The 19,906-nt window shown below is 43.5% G+C and overlaps 1 long non-coding RNA gene across 2 annotated transcripts; it reads left to right on the top strand.

The window, feature by feature from the left end:
• The first annotated feature begins 502 nt into the window (after nucleotides 1-502).
• On the top strand, nucleotides 503-18,985 carry LOC112657689 (uncharacterized). 2 transcript variants are annotated; one of them, XR_007412318.1, is made up of 5 exons: nucleotides 503-643; nucleotides 815-936; nucleotides 2,189-2,260; nucleotides 2,388-2,510; nucleotides 18,536-18,985. It is a non-coding gene; the product is annotated as an uncharacterized LOC112657689 (long non-coding RNA). The 2 variants fall into 2 exon arrangements; XR_003135226.3 differs by having other exon boundaries at nucleotides 503-936.
• Nucleotides 18,986-19,906: the final 921 nt, after the last annotated feature.

Raw genomic sequence — 19,906 nt, 5'->3', positions numbered from 1 at the left:
CCTAGCCCAGTAGCCCAGAAAGCAAGCTCCCCGAGGTGCACAAGTAACAAGGACCGCCTCCTGGGGGAGCCTCCTGACAGCGCCCCTCAGGGCAAATTGGTTTCCAAGGGCCCCTCCTTAGGAGAGAACACAGGGCACTTCCTCTTCCTCCCCAAAGAGGAGTCTTCTCATTCCTGCCCATCTGAGAACCGACTGGGCACCGCAGACTGGTACCACGGCCAGTCTGTCTTTAACCCCCAAGTGAGGGTGAGAGAGACGCCTGGAAGCAAAGGATGGGGGTGTTTACTGAGCACAGGCTGGTGGAGCCCAAGGGGATATTGGGAATGACACCCCAGCAAAAGGGAGGGGCTGGGCTCACTCCCCACGTGGCTCTGGAGCAGCCCGCAAGGAGCACCCAGGACAGTCCTCCCTTGCTGCGCCTCACAACAGGCCTTTGTTAGGCCGGCAGGCTGGAGTTTATTTTTAGGCTCCTCCCAGGCTGCCCTGCTGGCTCTGGCCCTGGGCTTCCCCTCGCCCAGCTGTTGCTTCTGCTTGCCCAATCCCTGGCCCAGCTGTTGCTTCTGCTTGCCCAATCCTTGACCCACGGGGCGGGGGCTGTGCTTCCCTCTGCCCTTGTCTGGCGTGACGAGCCACAGGAGTGATGGTAGCTGGGGAAGGTGGCACCTGGGCTGAGGTCCCTCCTTGTACCCACATCCCCGTGCCCAGCCCAGCCCCAAAGAGGCCAGCCTTCCCTCATCTCACTGTGGGCCTCCAACCCAGGCCTTCCTTTCTTTCTTTTTATTTATTTTTTATTTTTTTTATTTATTTATGATAGTCACAGAGAGAGAGAGAGAGAGAGAGGCAGAGACACAGGCAGAGGGAGAAGCAGGCTCCATGCACCGGGAGCCCGACGTGGGATTCGATCCCGGGTCTCCAGGATCAGGCCCCGGGCCAAAGGTAGGCGCTAAACCACTGCGCCACCCAGGGATCCCCCTTCCTTTCTTTCTTTTTTTATTTTTTATTTATTTATGATAGTCACACAGAGAGAGAGAGAGAGAGGCAGAGACTCAGGCAGAGGGAGAAGCAGGCTCCATGCACCGGGAGCCCGACGTGGGATTCAATCCCGGGTCTCCAGGATCGCGCCCTGGGCCAAAGGCAGACGCCAAACCGCTGCGCCACCCAGGGATCCTCTCTTTCTTTCTTTTCTTTCTTTCTTTCTTTCTTTCTTTCTTTCTTTCTTTCTTTCTTTCTTTCTTCCTTCCTTCCTTTCTTTCTTTCTTTCTTTCTTTCTTTCTTTCTTCTTTCTTTCAGGTTTTATTTATTTATTCATGAGAGACAGAGACATAGGCAGAGGAGAAGCAGGCTCCCTGTGGGGAGCCCCATGGGGGACTTGATTCCAGGACCTGGGGATCATGACTTGAGCCAGGGGAAGACACTCAACCACTGAACCACCCAGATTCCCCAACTCAGGCATTTCTAAATCGCAGCCTCCCTGACTAACAGGGGTGGGTGGCCTGATTGCCTAGAGCATCCTGAAATGCTAGGCTCTCCTTACTGCTCTTTGAGGATGGACCCTTTCTCCCAGGGTCATCAAGGAGAAGGACACAGCCTAGAATGAAACTCTAAAGCCTGCCCTCCTTTCTGGGTGCCTACACCCGCAGACTATCTCTGATGGAAAGGGTTCCTGGACGGGTCATATTTTAAGTTGTTTTCTTCCTTCCAGTGTTGTCTCTCTGGACAAATCCAGGAGTAATTTTACACTTCTGATGTTTTGAGCATGGTTGTAGCCCTACTGAACCTGCAACTGCAAGCTTCCCTGTGTGTATTTTTAAATCTGCACAGAAGCAGAGATTGCCTATGGGAAATAGGCAGTTTGTGTTTGTGTTTTTAATTTCTACCCTTCTGCATTGTTTTTACCTTTTCCCAAGACATGAATTATTTCATCATGTTTGAAAAGGAAAGAATGAGGACAGCTCTGAGTAAAGTCAGGGCCTTTGCCATGTTGGATATACCCTTTGCCAGAAAAGCACAGCAGGTTTTTTCTCTTCCATTCTTAAAAATATGCTTCAATTCTTGCTTCTACTGTTGTAGTCTCCTTTGCTAAAAGAATATAAGTGCCAGTCCTGTCCTGAGGGCTTCCTAGTTGCCCAGCGTCCTGCCCGCCCTCCCATCCCCCATCCCCACACACTGCATTTTTCCTCTTTTTCAGAAGCATGATGCTATCAGGCCCAAGAATTGGCCAGGGAGGAGCTCACTACAGACAGGACCACTCAGAAAGACGGTAAGATAAGTCCACATTGTATACGATACTTTGAAAAAGCAAATTGTCAGGAGAGTAGGAGAGAACTGGCTCCTCTTTATTTTAACACTTTGTCCTTTGATTTGCATTCTCTCTGTAATCCATTCAGCCTCTAAACACTCCCTGAACACCCACCCTGTGCTTGGCTCTCTGCAGTTCCTGGATTACCAAGGGAGGGAGCCACACCCTGCACCCAGAGGACCACACATTCTGTGTGGGATACAGCTAAGTGGTGAGTGGGTGGGGGCCACAGAGCCCCCAGCCTTGCCCTGTCCTGCCAGCCTGGAAGCCTTGCCCGGTCCTTCCAGGTCCTGGAAGGTTCTCAGGAGGAGGAGATGCCTGAGCTGAGTCTTAATGGACTAGTTGGCCACGCAGAAAATGAGAAAGGCCATTCCCCAGGTGGGCAACATGGCATAGTGACAGGGTCCTTCTGTCATTGAGCTTTTCTATACATCATGGCCCCATTCTGAACACTTGGCATGTGTCCTACACTTAGTTCTCACAACCTTGTGGGGCAAGTGCTCTTATGACTTCATTTTATTTTTTTTTTAAGATTTTATTTATTTATTCATGAGAGACACACACACAGAGAGAGAGAGAGAGAGAGAGAGAGAGAGGCAGAGACATAGGCAGAGAAAGAAGCAGGCTCCATGCAGGGAGCCCGATGTGGGACTCGATCCCGGGACTCCAGGGTCATGCCCTGGGCAGACGATGGGCATCAAACCACTGAACCATCCAGGGATCCCTTATGACTTCATTTTAAAGCTCAGGTCCCTGAGGCACAGAGGATGGAGTGATTTTTCGAGGTCACACACTGAGTGAGTGGTGCAGTCAGGATTTGAACTGAGGGAGTCTGGCTTCAGAGCCCTTGCTCTAACCCCCAATGATCCTCCAGTTTGGGTCATTCTGGAAGTGAGAAGTGGCTGGAACAGAGTTGCAGAAGCTGGGTGGAAAGGTGGGCAAAAGCCACAGGATGCTAGGGGGCCCAAATTTTATACTGATAATGGGGAGATGATTGGAAACAATGGGGAGTCATTATCAGATTTGGGTTTTAGAGAGATCTGTGTTTCTGGAAGGATTGGTGGGGCAAAGCTAGGGCAGCAGTAAGGTGGCTGTGAGCCATCTGATGCAAATGAGGCTGTCAAGCCAGGTGGAGAAGGCAGATGACTCTGAGTTCTACTGAGAAGACAAGGTCTGATGCTCAGCACCCAGTTTAGGTGACTGGATGGTGGGGGGGGGAGCTCTGCTCAGGTATGCTGGGAAAACGGCAATAATAAGATCAGGCTGTGAAGGAAGAGGAGGAGCCAATCAGGGGCCTCCATGTGGACAGAAGGACCCTAATTAGGTCAGTGGCCGGAGGATTGGAAAGGAGGAAGCATGTGCCAGAGATCATTTTAAAGCGGGCATTCTTTACTTGGAAAGAACTCAAGGGGTTTGTAAACTTGTGGGGGGGGGGGGAATATTATATCTTTATTTTTACTTTTCTCTTACTAAAGTGTGTTTTATTCTCTGATGATTAATATAAGAACACTACTGTAGCAACGTTAGCAATATTTATGGCTTTGTCCTTAACAGAAATTACAGATTTTTCACATCACATTTCACCGAGAATCTGAGTATTGTTTGTGTTCATCACTACTTGAAAATGATGGTAATTAGACCTGACATTGGATCTGAGTATTTAATAGTATATTAGTGCATTATTACATGTGTTACCATACCAAAACTTTTTATAACTTTGGAAACTATATTTTCAAAAAATTATTCCTTTTGTGACCCTTTGTATTGTTTCATGCTCTAAAAAGCATTATTCTTGAAGCAATCCAAAGTCTTCCCCACACAGTCAAGAGGCTTCATGGTTCAAAAACAAAAAAAAGGTTAAGAACACCTAACTGAAAGGTAAATAAGTAATGCTTGTTAATGATTAGCGATGAGGTGTGAGGGGGAAGGAGGAAAGCCTGGAGTCTTCAAGAGTACCTTAGCAATCAACGGTGGCACCTTCTACCCTGGAGAACATGGGTAAGGAGAGGTGTAGGAAGGATGTGAAGGAAGATCTTCATTTGTGAAGGTGTTAGGTACAAGAAGCAGTTGGAGCTTTCTAGTGGCAAGCTGGAAATGTGGCTACAAAGTTCAGGAGCAACCACGGGAATAGAAATCTCATTGCAGAGTCCACAGCAGAGATTTGTGAGAGAGCAAACAGGCACATCCAGGAAGAGTGTGTGAGATGGGAGACCAATGATCTGAGCCGGAGCCTGGGGGACACTGGCAGGGAACCCAGGAACCCAGGAAGCAGAGGAGGCAAAAAAAGAGACCGAGATCAAGTGGTCCAAGGGGAAGGAGGTGAATGGGGAGAACCGGCCATGGGGGCCAGAACAGAAAGGATGCAGGAGAGGGTGGTGAAGACATTGGCAGAGGCAGCGGAGAGGCCTCATTAGATGAAGACTAATCCGAGGCCAGAGGCCAGCAGTGGCAAGTCTAGGGGACGATTCCCAAAAGCTGCAAGAAACCAGATCTCAATGCAATGAGGAATGAGGAAGCGGAGGCCCTATATCTGAGCTTGTCTTTCAAAACATTTAATGAGGAGAGAGGGCAAGAGTCAGGAAGCCTCTAAAACAGAGGAAGGCAGGGGGTGGGCGTCAGAGTCAAGGGATGACACTTTTGAGCATGCTTGCTCAAAAGGAAGCCAGCAAGGAGCAGGAACATGCTCATCCAGAGGTGGGGCCATCAGTGAGGAGAGAGAGTCACTGGAAGAGGTGGGTGATAGGGTCAGAGGCCAGGGGCCATCAGTGTACAGATGAAGGGAATGAGAAGGGCCATCCACTCCCCTTCTGAGACAAAGGATGGTAAGTACAACAGAACACACAGATCCATCTGGGAGAGGTGAGAAGGAAAAGCCAAGGCATTCCCTCATTCCTGTTTCCTCCTGATGGAAGTAGGTCCAGGCTTGCGTGCCTGTTCGGGAGGAGGGCCTGTTTAAGAAAAAACACACAATTTACAAAATCAAAGTGAGGGACAAAGTGGATATTGTTTAGAATGAGAAAAGAAATCACACAAATTATATGATTTATATTTGTTGACTGGCATGTCCCTACTATACTTTATTTTCCCCTACATGTATGGCTATAGACTCTGATCATCTCTAAAGTGAAAATAACTTTGTAATATTTTCTAAAGAGAGAGTAGAAGAAGAATTCAATGATTTCTTCTCATGTGCTTGGTTTAAATTTATTTCTCTACTATTGATGGGTGGGATGCATAAAGCTCACAACTTCACACACAGACCACCTGCTGTTTGTGGTACTGCTATGGGGTTCTGGTCTGCAAATGCAGGAATTACAATTCTCTCTAATATGATTCCCATTAAAATAGAAAAAAACAAGTTTAAAGTGTGTCTTAGCTTAGGCTGCTATAACAGAATAGCCTAAACTGGGTGGCTTAAACAACAGACATTTATTTCTCACAGGTCTAGAGACCATGAAGTCTGAGATCAGGTGCCAGCAGGGTCAGATTCTGGTCAGAGCCCTCTTCCTGTCTTGCAGATGGCTGCCTTCTCACTGTATGCTCACACGGCAAAGAGAAAAAGAGCAAGGTCTCCAGTCTCTCTTTTTTTAAAGCTTTTATTTATTTATTCATGAGAGACACACAGAGAGAGGAAGAGACATCAGTGGAGGGAGAAGCAGGCTCCGTGCGGAGAGGCTGATGTGGGACTTGATCCCAGGACCATCACGCCCTGAGCCGGAGGCAGAAGCTTAACCACTGAGCCACCCAGATGCCCCACATTCCTGTTTTTATGTTATCAATCCAGTCAGTTAGATTATTTTCCAGTGGCTCGTAGGACTCAGATCATGTGTCATTCAGACTTACACTTTGGATCACACCCTGAGCTGAAGGCAGATGCTCAACCACTGAACCACCCAAGTGCCCCTCTTCTGTCTCTTCTTAGAAGGCCACTCACTCCATCATAAGGACCCTACCCTCATGACCACATCTAAACTGAGTTAGAAGGCCCCATCTCTCAATACCATTATGTTGGGTGTTAGGACTTCAACATATAAAGGGGGGAAAGTCACATAAACATTCAATCCATCAAAACGCATTAATAATTATTAATGTTGCATTATCTAGTATGTTCCTGACAGGGAAGGATTGCTGCCTTGACTATGCCCTGAGAACCAAATCCTTTGCTTATAATTTTATACATCAAAGTATTACAAGAACTTTCCAACTTTCCAGAAGACCAACTTCTGGCTCTGTACATTTCAAACCCTGGTTTCCCCTCTACCCCTGCACATCTGCTGTCACCCTATATGGGACACATTCCCTTCACCCGGTCCTACCCTGCACCTATGGCACGCGCAGTGGGTGGTAGGAGGCCTGGAAGCTGCCTCTACACTGTGATGGCCAGCAGTGACTGAAACTGGTGTGGAAGTGACCAAACACATAGACGTTCCCCACTAAACTCAAACTAAATGTGTCTCCAATTTTATTTCCTTGGCTGAATCCCCAGATCCCTAAAGCCACCTCAGTGCTACGTAATATTGACGTCTTAACCAGTGCAATTAAAATATCTTATTTTAGGGGCACCTGGGTGGTTCAGTCGGTTAAGTGTCTGCCCTCAGCTCAGATCATGATCCCAGGGTCCTGGGATCAAGCCCCACTTTGGGCTCCCTGTCAGCTGGGAGCCTGTTTCTCCCTCTCCCTCTGCCTCTGCTCCCCCTGCTTATGCTCTCTCTAATAAAAAATAAAATCTTTTAAAAATTATCCTACTGAAAAAAAATATGTATCTTACTTTCGCAAACTTGATAAAAGCACCACATGAACACATTGCTAGGGCCTGTCTGAGGGCCCAGGAAGTGAGTGACTTCACCAAGCAAGGGGCATTCCCTTCAAGGTGATTCTATCTCTGCCTCGAGGGCACAGGCTGTGAAGGAGAGAGGTGAGAGCAATGATGAGACAGCTATTTAAACTAGCTGACTATTGTGTAGTGTCTATCAGGGGATATGTTACTTGTGTAGTAAGTCATTTAATCCTCTTAATGGTCCTGTGATATTGGTACTATGAAAATCTTCCTTTTACAGATAAGGAAACTGAGTCATAGAGACATTAAGCAACTTGTCCAGCGCCACACATATAGTAAGTGCCAGACCTATAGGATTTGAATCCAAGCAATCCGGCTCATACTTGTACCCAGTATGGGAAGCAGCCTCTCCACAGCATAGCTCACAACCTCCACTCCCTTCCTAGGATTCTATAGGCCCACCTATAACTTTCTGACAGTATATATTTTACTTATTTGCCTATTTTCCATTCCTTGCTACTAAAATATAAACTCTCTGAGGGCAGAACTGTTTATTTTCCTCACTACTGTATCCCTACACCTGCAATATTGCTTAGCCCACAGTGGATATATAGTAAATATTTTCTGTTTTTTAAAAATTCTTTTTTTTAAGATTTTATTTATTTATTCATGAGAGAGGCAGAGACACAGGCAGAGGGAGAAGCAGGCTCCATGCAGGGAGCCCGATGCGGGACTCAGTTCCAGGACCCGGGATCATGACCCTGAGCTGAAAGCAGACGCTCAACCACTGAGCCACCCAGGTGTACCTATTTATCATAAATTCTTTAGTATTCTTCTAAACTTTTTTAAAAAATATTTTATTTATTTATTTGAAAGAGAGAGAGCATGAATGAGGGAGGGAGGAAGGAGGGACAGAGGGAGAGGGAGAAGCAGACTCCCTGCTGAGCAGGGAGCCCAGATATGGGGTTCCATCCCAGGACCCTGAGATCATGACCTGAGCTGAAGCCAGATGCTTAACCAACCGAGCCACCCAGGCACCTCTATTCTTCTAAACTCTTAAAGAGGTAATCTATTTGGGGGGGGGGGGGGGGGAGAAGTAATCTATTTGGAAAACTGCAAAAGAAAGTGAAAATAAGAAATACATACCAAAAAATGGGGAAATTTTGGCCCACATGAAATCCGGGGTGGGGGAATGAATCTTACTATTTTTAATGTATATAATGTATTCAATACAGCTCTGTCCTAAGTGTCTGTGATTCGTGTTATCCAGTTCCATGTGTCTCACATCAGGTTGGTTACACAAGCAATCAATTAGGAGTGATCAGATGGTCTTGAATTGCAGGTCCTCTTGAGTGCCCGGTTGAAGTATGAAATTCAAAATTTGTATTAGCACCTGACTGCATGATTATGTGTTATGTGATTTTCTCCAGTAAAACTTGGGGCCAAAGAAAACAGATGGATCCAAAGTTGAGGATTTGTTGACTGGCTGTGCCATTAAGTCAAAGGTAAAGAGCTTGTATCTGATAATGAGAATGTCCTTCAACCCAAGAGGGTTGGAGGCTATTAGTTGGGGAGGCTGAAGGCCAGATGCCTTGGCAAGACTGAAAATGGGTGAGTACCTGAGGGGCTCAGTCCGTTAAGCAGCTGACTCTCAATTTCCACCCAGGTCATGATCTCAGGGTCCTGAGATTGAGCCCCATGTCAGACCCCAAGCTCAGCAGGGAATCGCTTCAGGATTCTGTTTCTTGCTCTGCTCCTCCCCCTGCTCACTCTCTCACTAAAATAAATAAATAAATCTTAAAAAAAAAAAAGACTAAGATGGGAGGGATGGTGGTTAGGGGAGGGAGGGTATAGGGTTGAGGTCAGAGTGGAATTTCAAAGTTTAAGATGCCAGAGGTGAAACAGTTCTAGGTGATGACAAGGTCTTGTAACAGGATAGGAGATATTGATGACAAGTGAACAGAGCTCTCAAATGAGTCATAGGATATGAGAAAATTTGATATTATATGAGGTAGGCACTAATGCGTAAGTTTATTAGCTTGAGCAATGATTTGTAAACTGTAAAGCCAGCCTTAAATATCATATAGTATTTAAATATCACCTCTAATAATCTACTTTTGATTGACAATACTTTATTTCTGATCTTTCTAAAATAATAATCCTCCCCAGGGATCCCTGGGTGGCGCAGCGGTTTGGCGCCTGCCTTTGGCCCAGAGCGCGATCCTGGAGACCCGGGATCGAGTCCCATGTCGGGCTTCCAGTGCATGGAGCCTGCTTCTCCCTCTGCCTGTGTCTTTGCCTCTCTCTCTCTGTGTGTGACTATCATAAATAAAAATTAAAAAAAAAAAATCCTCCCCAAATTAAACCAGGATACTAGCATTATCTCAATTCAGTAGGCTTATAAAGTCAGGGCTGTTTTGCTTGTTGAAGAATTAATTCTGTTCATTTGCAGATAAACACACACCAAAGAAGTATTACTTCATAGCTCCAGATTAAGTCCCTTTTAAGATGATACTGAAGAATCCATATTTCATTGGGTGTTCCAAATATCATAGAAGATCTGTAGTCTCCAAAAGTGCACATTCTAAGGCTACAAGACCCTCAATAAATGCACAAATATAATGTTAAACAATGGTGGGATGGATAAAAGTACTTATATCTCCCAGACACCCTGTCCATGAAGAGCTCCCATTACCAATATAACCGGCTGATTTTCCAAGAAACAAAAAACTTTACTAGGTATTCTCCAGTGGCTTTTAAAAAAGATAATAGAGGCTTGAAATTGGATGTAATGTCCAATGGGGAGTAAGATTTCCACTTCTTTCTCTATCAGGTGCAGCTGGGGATAGGCAAAGAAATGTTTTGTTTGGTTTTTCAGGTTTTTTCATCCAGTACTTAGCCTGAAACATTAAAGAATGATATCAGAAATCCCAGATCAACTGTAGCCAGTGAGGAAATTTATTTTACTTTAAGAGTATTCATCATAAAAGAGCCAATTTGTATGTTCATTAAATTCACCTGAAATGATAAGAAGTCTTAAAGAAGTCTTTCAAAGTGGGGGTTTTGTGAAAGGCTTTTGCCCTTGCACCCTTTTTTTTTTCTTTTAAGATTTATTTATTTATTCATGAGAGACACAGAGACTTAGGCAGAGGGAGAAGCAGGCTCCCCACGGGGAGCCTGACATGGTACTGGATCCAGGATCCTGGGATCATGCCCTGAGCCTAAGGCAGATGCCCAACCTCTGAGCCACCCAGGTGTCCCAACTTTTTTTTTTTTTTTTTTAGACTTTATTTATTTATTCATGAGAGACACTGAGAAAGAGGCAGAGACATAGGCAGAGGGAGAAGCAAGTTCCCTGCAGGGAGCAGGATGCAGGACTCAATCCCAAGACCCTGGGATCATGACCTGAGCTGAATGCAGACGCTCACCCATTGAGCCATCTAGGCATCCCACCATTGCACACTTTCTAACCAGGGAGTAACTGAGCAATTTCTTCTCTTCCTGCTTTGGAGGGAAGATGGACAGGACCTGGGTAGTGTAGAAGTTAGAAGTGGAGGAATCCATGCGCCAGATCCTACATGTGAAGTAATTTTTAGATATTTTATGGAGCTAGGGAAACAATTTTGCCCTTTCCATTTTTCCCTACTGAGTCTTCCATATCTCCAAGACAGATGGAGCACATGTAACAAAACCAACCAAATGCAGAGAATGCAATCTGGGATATTAAAAATAAAATCTTTTCCAAATCTTCACAGGCTCCTTTAAAAACACTTCTACCCAAGTGCTAAAGCAGCTAACAGAGGTGTCTAAAAATGGAAAGAAGAGGTGCCCCAAGGGTTCTTTTTTCAAAACCAGTCAGCATTAATATTTACTTCTCAGGAAGGGCTCTATATACAATCAGCAAATATGACCAAATTTAGTCATATGTGGATTGAAGATGAATATATCCTAGAGAGCTCTCCATTAAGAATCTTTAAATATAACAATGTTGAATCCAATCCAGAACTAAGGCAAACGAGCAAATGCAGCTAATACCCAAGTATAATGTTAATATTTCAACTGGCTCCAAATAAACATTCAGTACCATTATATTATTCAAAGAAATCAGTAAAGAAAATATGATTAGCTGGATTTTGACATTGTATTGTTTGCCCTAAGTATAAACTCCTTATTAGACACCTTGTAGCTTATATTTTACATTTTCGTAGTATTTTAATATTATAGTTTCTTAATATTTAAACGTAAGAACCTATCAATCGTGGCTCCTGGGTTTTTAATTTTCTATGTAAAACTAATTTATTCTGAACCGTATGTAATTTCAGATTTTCTAGGGGTAGATTAACCTCACAAGATTGTGTTCAGAAAAAAAAAATTGTGTTCAGATATCACTATTCCATTCCATCATCCAAAGAATACATCAATATTCAATTAAATGTAAATAAAATTAATTTTTTCTCCTTTTTTCCACCGGGGTGTATAAGTAAATTGTTTGAAATGTATTACTGATGGAAATTAAATGTAAATTACTTACTTCTTAGTTTGTGGAATCTCTGTGCACTGGAAACTTATCTAGGTGCTGGGGATACTAGCCATGAACAAGGCACAGTCAGGCTAATGGGGGTGGGGGGGGATTGGGGGGTGGAGAAGACTGGCAACAGCTCTGTAAATAAGCAAATGAATGAATAAGAGCATTTCAGACAGTGTTGAGTACTGTGAAGGAAAGGAAATCTGCTAATGGTATAGAGGATGCTGAGAGAGGGTGAGGGGCAGGGAACAGGGTGGTTGGGGAATTGGAGGCAGTCATGTTTGGATCCCTGGAGGGGAAGGAGCCAGCAATGCAAAGAGCTGGGGGTGAGGATGGGGTACCTCTGGCAAAGGAAACGACTAATGCAGGAAGGAGCTTGGTATGCCCCTATGACCGAAGTGTGGCCCGTGGGGCTGGACTTTGGGGAAGAGTAGTGAGAGATGAGATGCGGGTGTTAGGCAGAGCCAGCTTTTGTAGTAAAGATTTGGAGTTTATTCTAAGAGTGAGAAGAAGCCACAGGAACTGACTGCGTACTTTTAAAGATCACTCTGTCTCCTGCGAGGCAAATGGATGGGACAAGGGCAGGAATGGAAGCAGGGAGACCAGCTGGATTGATGAGAGAGTCTAGGAGAGCCACAATGGTGACCCCAAGTGGGCTGCTGGCAGTGGCCCTAGTGGAGATGGTGAGAAGTGTTCAAATTCAAAATATATTTTAGAGATACAACCTAAAGGACTTGCTGGTAGTTAACTGCATTTTCCCAAACTAAGTTCTCTCTCTTGAGCCACACTTCCAAAGCTTTTCTGAAACAATTTTAGGTTCTGAGCTCCTTGCTCTTACCTCCCTATGCATATGCATGTAAATGCATGCACACCATTTAGGCCTCAGGAAAATGCCACCCTGCCCCCAAACCTCTTAAATCACAGTTGGTCCAGAGGGCTTATCTAGCCTTCCTTCCAATGCATCAAGTACAGATCAGCTGCTTTTCTGTCTGCAGATCTCAGAAATGACTCTCCACACCGCCTTTCCTAGGTCTTGTCACCTTACCATCCATACCCTCCGACAGACTCCTAGGGACATTCCCAATCATTTCATATTTGTGCATGACTTTTCAAAAGCCCAAGACTTCTGCTCCCCCCCCGCCCCGGGGGGATTTTCCTAGAAGCTACAGCAGCCCCAATAACATTATCAAGGCCCAGCTCAATGCTGGGGTCTTCACCAGCCTGTTATGTCACAAAGTGCCATCCTACAGCTGGGAAAACCAGGAATGTAGACATGTTTGCAAACTGTGAAACAATACCCACCTGGGTTTTCAGTCAGGTGAAACTGGGCTCTTAACCTCTTGCTTCTCCAGGAACTGTGGCCCCAAGAACTTGGTTAAGCATCATAATTAGAATACAACTCTTGGAGGCATCTGGATGGCTCAGTCAGTTGAGCGTCCGACTCTTGGTTTCAGTTCAGATCATGGAGTCAGCTTGTCCTTCTCCCTCTGCACCCCCCTCCCCCAGCTTGCTCGTGCTCTCTCTCTCTCTCTCTCTCTCTCTCTCTCTCTATATATATATATATATATATATATATATATATTTTTTTTTTTTTTTTTTTAAAGCACAACTCTGGAGCCAGATTGCCTGAAATCGAATCTGAGTGTCACCAGATTTTATTTGCTTGACTTTGGACAAAACACTTCACCTCTCTCTCTGTGCTCTGTCCATCTGTAATTGGAGATAACAATATCTGCCACTTAAGGTGGGGAGGAAGGGAGGTACTGTGTATAAAGTGCTTAGGATGGCACCTGGCATAGAACAAGTGCAATATAAGTGTTAGCTATCACCCGCACTATCTTCCTGTCTCACCCACCAAGGTGTCACCCTCATTTCTTATTTGTGCATCGAAAATTCAGTTCTATGATTGTGGAGACATTACCCAGCCCCCTGGGGGTGGTGCACATAGGTAGATGTGGTTAGAAGAGAGCACATTGGGGTCATTACAGAGGAGCATGGTGGGGCAAAGTGATAAGGTGAGCTCACTGAAGAGACACTTAATAAGTTGTGATTAATTTACTCTGAATAATGCATCCACTTGAAGGCATTTTTAAAGCATTCTTCAGATTAAATTCCCTACCATTCTGAGGCTCATCTCACTGAACAGGAAGTGTGTGGAATGGGCAGGGAGAGCCTTTTTTTTTTTTTTTTTTTTTTTTTTTTTTTTTTTTTGAGAGCCTGTTTTTTGCAGTAACTCAGAGTTGAGTTTATGTATCTCAAGCTCTTGTCTTCATTTCATTGATTCACTATAGCTTTTGGGATGTTTGGCAGTTAAGCCAGATTAGCTGTGGTCACAACACATTACAGCAGGTTAAAATGATAGTTTTCTTCTTGTTCATGCTAGAAGTCCCCCATGGAAGGGACAAGAAGGTCTTGCTTACTGTGGAATCAGACTGGCAGAGGCCCCATCTCAATAGGCTTCCCGGATCATAGTGGAGAAGAAATGTGACAAACTGCATGTTGGCTCTTGAATTTTTACCTAAAAATGACCCATCATGTTGTTCATATTTCTTTTGTCAGAGTGAGTCATATGACTATGCTTAGGCTTAAAAGGGAGAGTATGTATGATTTTTCTACAGGGAAGTGCCTCCAAATACCTGGGGACAAGTTACCACAAAGAGTTAACTGAAAGTTAACAGAAAACCCCTCTAAAAGCAGCTTAAACAATTAAGGGGTTATTTTCTCATACAACAAGAAGTTTGGAGGTGGATCAAGGCTCAAGTTGGTAAATCTGGTAGCTCAAGGAGTCTTCAGGAACCCAGTTTATTGCCATCTTTTTACTTTTCCATCCTTAGGATATCCACAATATCTCTCCTCATGGTCACAGGATGGCTGCAGCAGTACCAGCCATCATGTGCAGACCAATAACATCCAGAGAAGAATACTTAGTGTTTCCTTCCACCAGTCTCATAGTATTAAGAAAAATCTTTCCCAGAACCTCCAGCTTACCTTGGTTCCTGTTGGCCATAATTAAATCAGATGACTATAACTTAGCCAGTCATGAGCCAAAGGAAAACCACTTCCTGGGATAAGAAAAGGCCTATTTTCCCTTTGTACAAACAACTCTGATTTCTATAAGAAATATGTCACTGAACATAAGAAATGAGGAAAACGTTAACCCAGTTTTACCAATTATGGTAAGCTCCTTTATTCAGGGTGTAAATAAAGAGGAACAACAATTAGGCCAGTATTTGTGCTTACATAATTATTCACAGTCAAATAACTATGGGCAAATAAAGCAAGCAAAACAAGCATCTAATGGGGAAGGATCATTTACCTGAGAGTCAGGGAAATAAGAAACTACTTGGGATTGATATTACATCCATCTCAAAAGAGTTAGCTAAAAGAATTCACCACTCCCTTCTTTGTGTCCACCCCCAACTATAGCCTAAATATTCTTTCTTCATCATTCACTCACCACACTTTATTGCCTTTATCTGTGTACCTGTCTCCAACTGCAAAACGATAAGCTCTTTGAAAGATGTGGCCTATTTCTTCTGTTTATTCCTGTGCATGCCAAAAATAATAATGGGTAACACCAGTTGATTGCCCACTGTGTACCAGAGCCCATTCTAAGTTCTAAATGTAATACAACTGTCCCACAAGGCATATGCTATTATCTATGCTTAATACATAAAGAGTTGGAGGGTCAAACAGTTAAGTCATTTGGCCAAATGTACACAATTATTAAATGATAGAACTGGGGATCCCTGGGTGGCTCAGTGGTTTAGCGCCTGCCTTTGGCCTGGGGCGTGATCCTGGAGTCCCAGGATAGAGTCCCACATCGGGCTCCCTGTGTGGAGCCTGCTTCTCCCTCTGCCTGTGTTTCTGCCTCTCTCTCTCTCTCTCTCTTTCTCCCTCTGTGTGTGTGTGTGTGTGTCTCATGAATAAATAAATAAAGTCTTTTTTAAAAAATGATAGAACTGAATTTCAAGTGAAGGTAGCCTAGTTGGGTTATGCATGACATATTTGCCCCCAAAATGGGTGAACCTAGTATGCTTTAATATACAATATGAACACGTGAGAGAACAGGAGTGAAGGACAAGTGATATTATCCTTTATTTACAAGTAGAATCTGAAATCAAGTATAATAGACTTAAATTATCTGAGGATGGAGATCACATATGTTTCCCTTGCTCAGTATGGTGTCTCTATCTCCTAGTATACTCTCTGGCACACAGTAGATCCTCATATGTTCCTGGAAGTAGAGGAGGGGGAATGGGAGGGAGGAAAGAAGGGAGGAAGAGGAGGAAGGAGGGAGAAAAAGAGAATGAATGAATAAACACAGTTAATGTTCTCTTTCTCTTGCTCCTTACATTTTCTACCATCTTTTCCTGTGTTATTTCTAGGAGTATTTTGGTGTCAAAAATCTACTTCTTACCTAAGGTAGAAAGAAGTATTGGTTGCTCTAAGTATCAAGGGTTCTCAAAGAGAAGTGTTTAAATGTAACATTGTTGCAGAGTAGGGGGACCTTCTGTAGCCCTATAAATTATTTGGCTTTTGAAACAATGTATCTTCTATAAAGTAGATTTTTTCCTTAAACTGAAACATTGTAACCGAAGCTTTTGCTTTTAATTGTGTGCTGCTTGAAATGTCAATACAGTGCATGGACATATTGAATTATTTTTTTTAAGTCAATGCAAGGCCATCAACAAATGAACAGCAATAATTAAGGAAATGGCCACTGTCAGTTGATGGAAATACTACTCTAGCAGTTCCTCCGCCAGTCACGTGTTACAGTAGATAAATGACAGGTTGGGAACACTAAAAGCATGATGTTTCTTCTTGTTTCAGCACCAGTATCATGGGGGTCTGCTTTTGCAGAATGCTCCAAAAAGTCATACAAATGTAATACATTAGATCTAATCTTCAGACCATATAGACCCGCACTCTAGTTTTCATCAGCAAAGTAAGATCCTGGTTAAACTGAATCATTGCGCTGTTGTCACAAGTGAATTTTAAGTGTTCTTCTTTTTTTTTTTTAAGTGTTCTTATTCTTAAAGGGTGTCGAAGTTTTTTTAAAAAAGATTTTATTTATTTATTTGACAGAGAGAGAGTAAGAGAGAACATGACCTGGAGGAGGAGCAGAGGGAGAGGGAGAAGCAGACTCCCTGCTAAGCAGGGAGCCCTGTGCGGGACTTGATCCCAGGACTGTGGGATCATAACCTAAGCTGAAGGCAGATACTTAATTTATTGACTGCCCAGGCAGCTAATTTTATTTATTTATTATTTTTTTTTTTTTCAGGCAGCTAATTTTAAAAAGTGTTTCTGTGGTCTAACCTTGAACTAGAACTTCATGAGTCTCTGAATATCCCAATTTCCCCCAATATCCCATTTTTCATTGTTTTTTATTCTCAGATGATTTTCAGATTTCATTCAAAAATTTTTTGAGTTATTAGGGATTTTTTTTTCAGACGTCTAATCCAATTTCAATATATCCAAAAATGACCTCACTGATTTCTCTCTCCCATCTGTCTTTCTCTCCTTTTAGGTTCTATCTCTTGGTTGAAGGCATCACTGTTCACTCTTTGATCCAAGCCAACATTTAGTCACTTTGGATAGCTCTTGTTTTTCCACTTACATCCAGTTAGTTGACAAGCCTATTCATTCAACCTCTAGATCCATCCTTCCCTTTTCCTTCCCATGCCCTAAGCCAGTCCCTCATTATCCTCACCCGGAATATTGAAGTGACACCCCGCCCCCCACTGGCTTCCATTGTGTATCTCTTATCCTACCAACTCATCTTTTGTTTTTCCAACCAGTTATTTTCTGTGAGATGTAACATGTTTCTTCCCTGGTCAGAAACCTATAATGAATGGTTCACTATCACCAATTTTTAACAAGTCTAAACTCTTTAATAACATTCAAGATTCATCTTCAGTTACTCCAAGCCTGCCTTAGCACTCCCATTTCCTATCACCCCCTACTATTACCTTCCTTAGAGCTGCACATATATGTATCATCCTTAGATATATTGTGATGTTCCTCAGTTCTATCTACCTGGCAAAATCCAAATTACCCTTCAGGGCCTTGTTCAAATACCTATGGAAAGGTCCTTGGTATCCATGCAGAATTAGTCATTTCTTCTTTGCTCTCCTAGCATTTTGTTTCTATTCTTGTTATGCTCCTGTCTTAGGTTAGGTTCCCAGAAACAGATCCTGAGAGGAGGATTTGTAGGAAAGTGTTTTCTATGGGAAATGTTCCCAGAAGAGATTGGCAAGTGAATGAAAGAAGGAAGCAGACAAGAGAAAGGGACTGAGCAAGTGAAGCTTTAGACAAAGTCCCAGAGGGAGTGGCTCAGCCTCATTTAGTAGAGAAATATGGACATTGTTTTATGTCCTGCTCCAAGGCAAGGGGCTGGGCTTTCTTACCCCTACACCAACTAGTCCCTAGCAAAGAACTCTGCTCCTAAGCACTTCCTCTCTTGGAATAATACGTTTGTAGTGCTCAAGGACATCCGATCCAGGAGAGTCATAGGTACAAACCATTGGAAGCAAAGTATGTCAAAACTGATGCAGGAGGACAGGAAGGGTAAAAAGGGATCCCTAGGCATTCAGGAGGAGGCAGACTGTCAGCTACAGCTCGCTCGCTCGTCGGTATAGGCTTCTTTGTTTCTACCTAAGCACCTTCAGCCCCCAGGTAGTGAATTACTTGGGAGGGAGACCCCTCCCCTACAGCAGGGAAGATAATACTTCACACCTAGAGAGTGCTTAAAGAGCATTTATTGGTTTGAATTGAATACCCCCTTTGTTGGTCGTGTGCAACGTTTTGCTGCTACTAATTATATTGCTGAGATTTTTTCCCCCTAGCTGGTTTTAGCTCAGTAATAAAAGATAGGGCTTCTGGGGTTTCAAAACCTAAGGTTCAACTTTTCACCTTGCACTTTTCTTCCCAGGGCAACAATTTGCTCAGCATATCTCTTCCTAAATTCCAAGACAGGCTGCTTGCTCTGTTCAGTCAAGACTGCCAACCCAAGAAACATTTTTGAAAGATCACAGTCAACGTCATTGCCAAAAGAAGAAGTTCTTGGCACACAAAGGACCTGGTTCAATATGAGATGCCAGATGGTGATTTCAACTTCAGCTAAATTCCTGCTGAAAAAAGTGTTTGAACTGCAGATGAGAAAAGCTTCTATGACAAATTTCCAAGTGTTAGAAGCTTCAGAGGGAAATGGCAAGTGTTGATACACGTACCCCCCCCAACACATGCACACATATCATAGAACTACTACCTGCATCTGGTAATTAAGATTCCCACAAAGATGCCTCTGCTTTTTAAGAAGACTAAGCTCTAATTTGATTTTTACTAATATTAAAGTGCATTAACTGAGTCCATTGAAAGCAAATACTGTTTGATTGCATGTAGTGTTTCTCAAAGGATGTATCCCCTTAGCATCTGTTGTAAGCTTTTTTAGCATCTGAGGCAGTTCTCATTCCTCTCTCCTAATAACTCTATTATTAAGCCAGTTAATAATCAGCAGGCACCCCTTCCCTAGTTTTCATTTTTTTTCTCCCTAACTACTTTCATATTACAGGGAATATATATGAAGTATAAATTGATGGTGTTCTCCTGGGTACTCTTAGGTCCCTGACTCCCTGGTGCAGGAAACTGAAAGCCCAGCTCCCCTGAGTCAAGTGAGGGCACATTCCAAGATGTGGTTTATGCACCAGAGCTCCATTCAAGATTTAGCTGAGGTTGAGACTTTGCCTAAAAGTATACGCTTAGCTGGTTCCTTCTTTTCTACTTTCCCTATCTTGCCTCTCCCTCCCCATCCTTCTTCTCCACCACACTCCCTTACAGAACTAAGGAACATCTCTTCAACAACATTCTTGCACACAAATCCTCAACTCAGGGTCTGCTTCTGGGGAAATGACTTAAAATTCTGTGCAATGGAAAAATTCAAGACATTTCATGCTGATAGAGAGAAGAGCCATTGTTTCTGGAGCAAGAAATGTATGCATACCTACTTTATCAATCGAGATTTAGAAGGAAATAGTGGATAAACTCAAATTAGATATTTAGAGAATAGTTAATAAAAGGACTGAGTATAAAGGAGTGGGGCTGGGTGCAGAGAAACAAGGATAGTGCCTGCCTGGAAACTGATAACAAGGGGTGCCATTACCAACCCAAGGCCCCACTGGCAAGAAGGGAACTGGTAACAGAGTTGTATGGAGAGGACTGTGTGACAGAAGCTGTAATCTTATTTTTTTAAAGATTTTATTTACTTATTAATGAGAGACACACACAGAGAGAGAGGCAGAGACAC

The sequence above is a fragment of the Canis lupus genome, chromosome 8 (assembly GCF_003254725.2).
Source record: "Canis lupus dingo isolate Sandy chromosome 8, ASM325472v2, whole genome shotgun sequence".
Classification (NCBI taxonomy): Eukaryota; Metazoa; Chordata; class Mammalia; order Carnivora; family Canidae; genus Canis; species Canis lupus.
The sequence above is the reverse complement of the archived record's forward strand: the minus strand, read 5'-3'. Positions and strand labels throughout refer to the sequence as shown.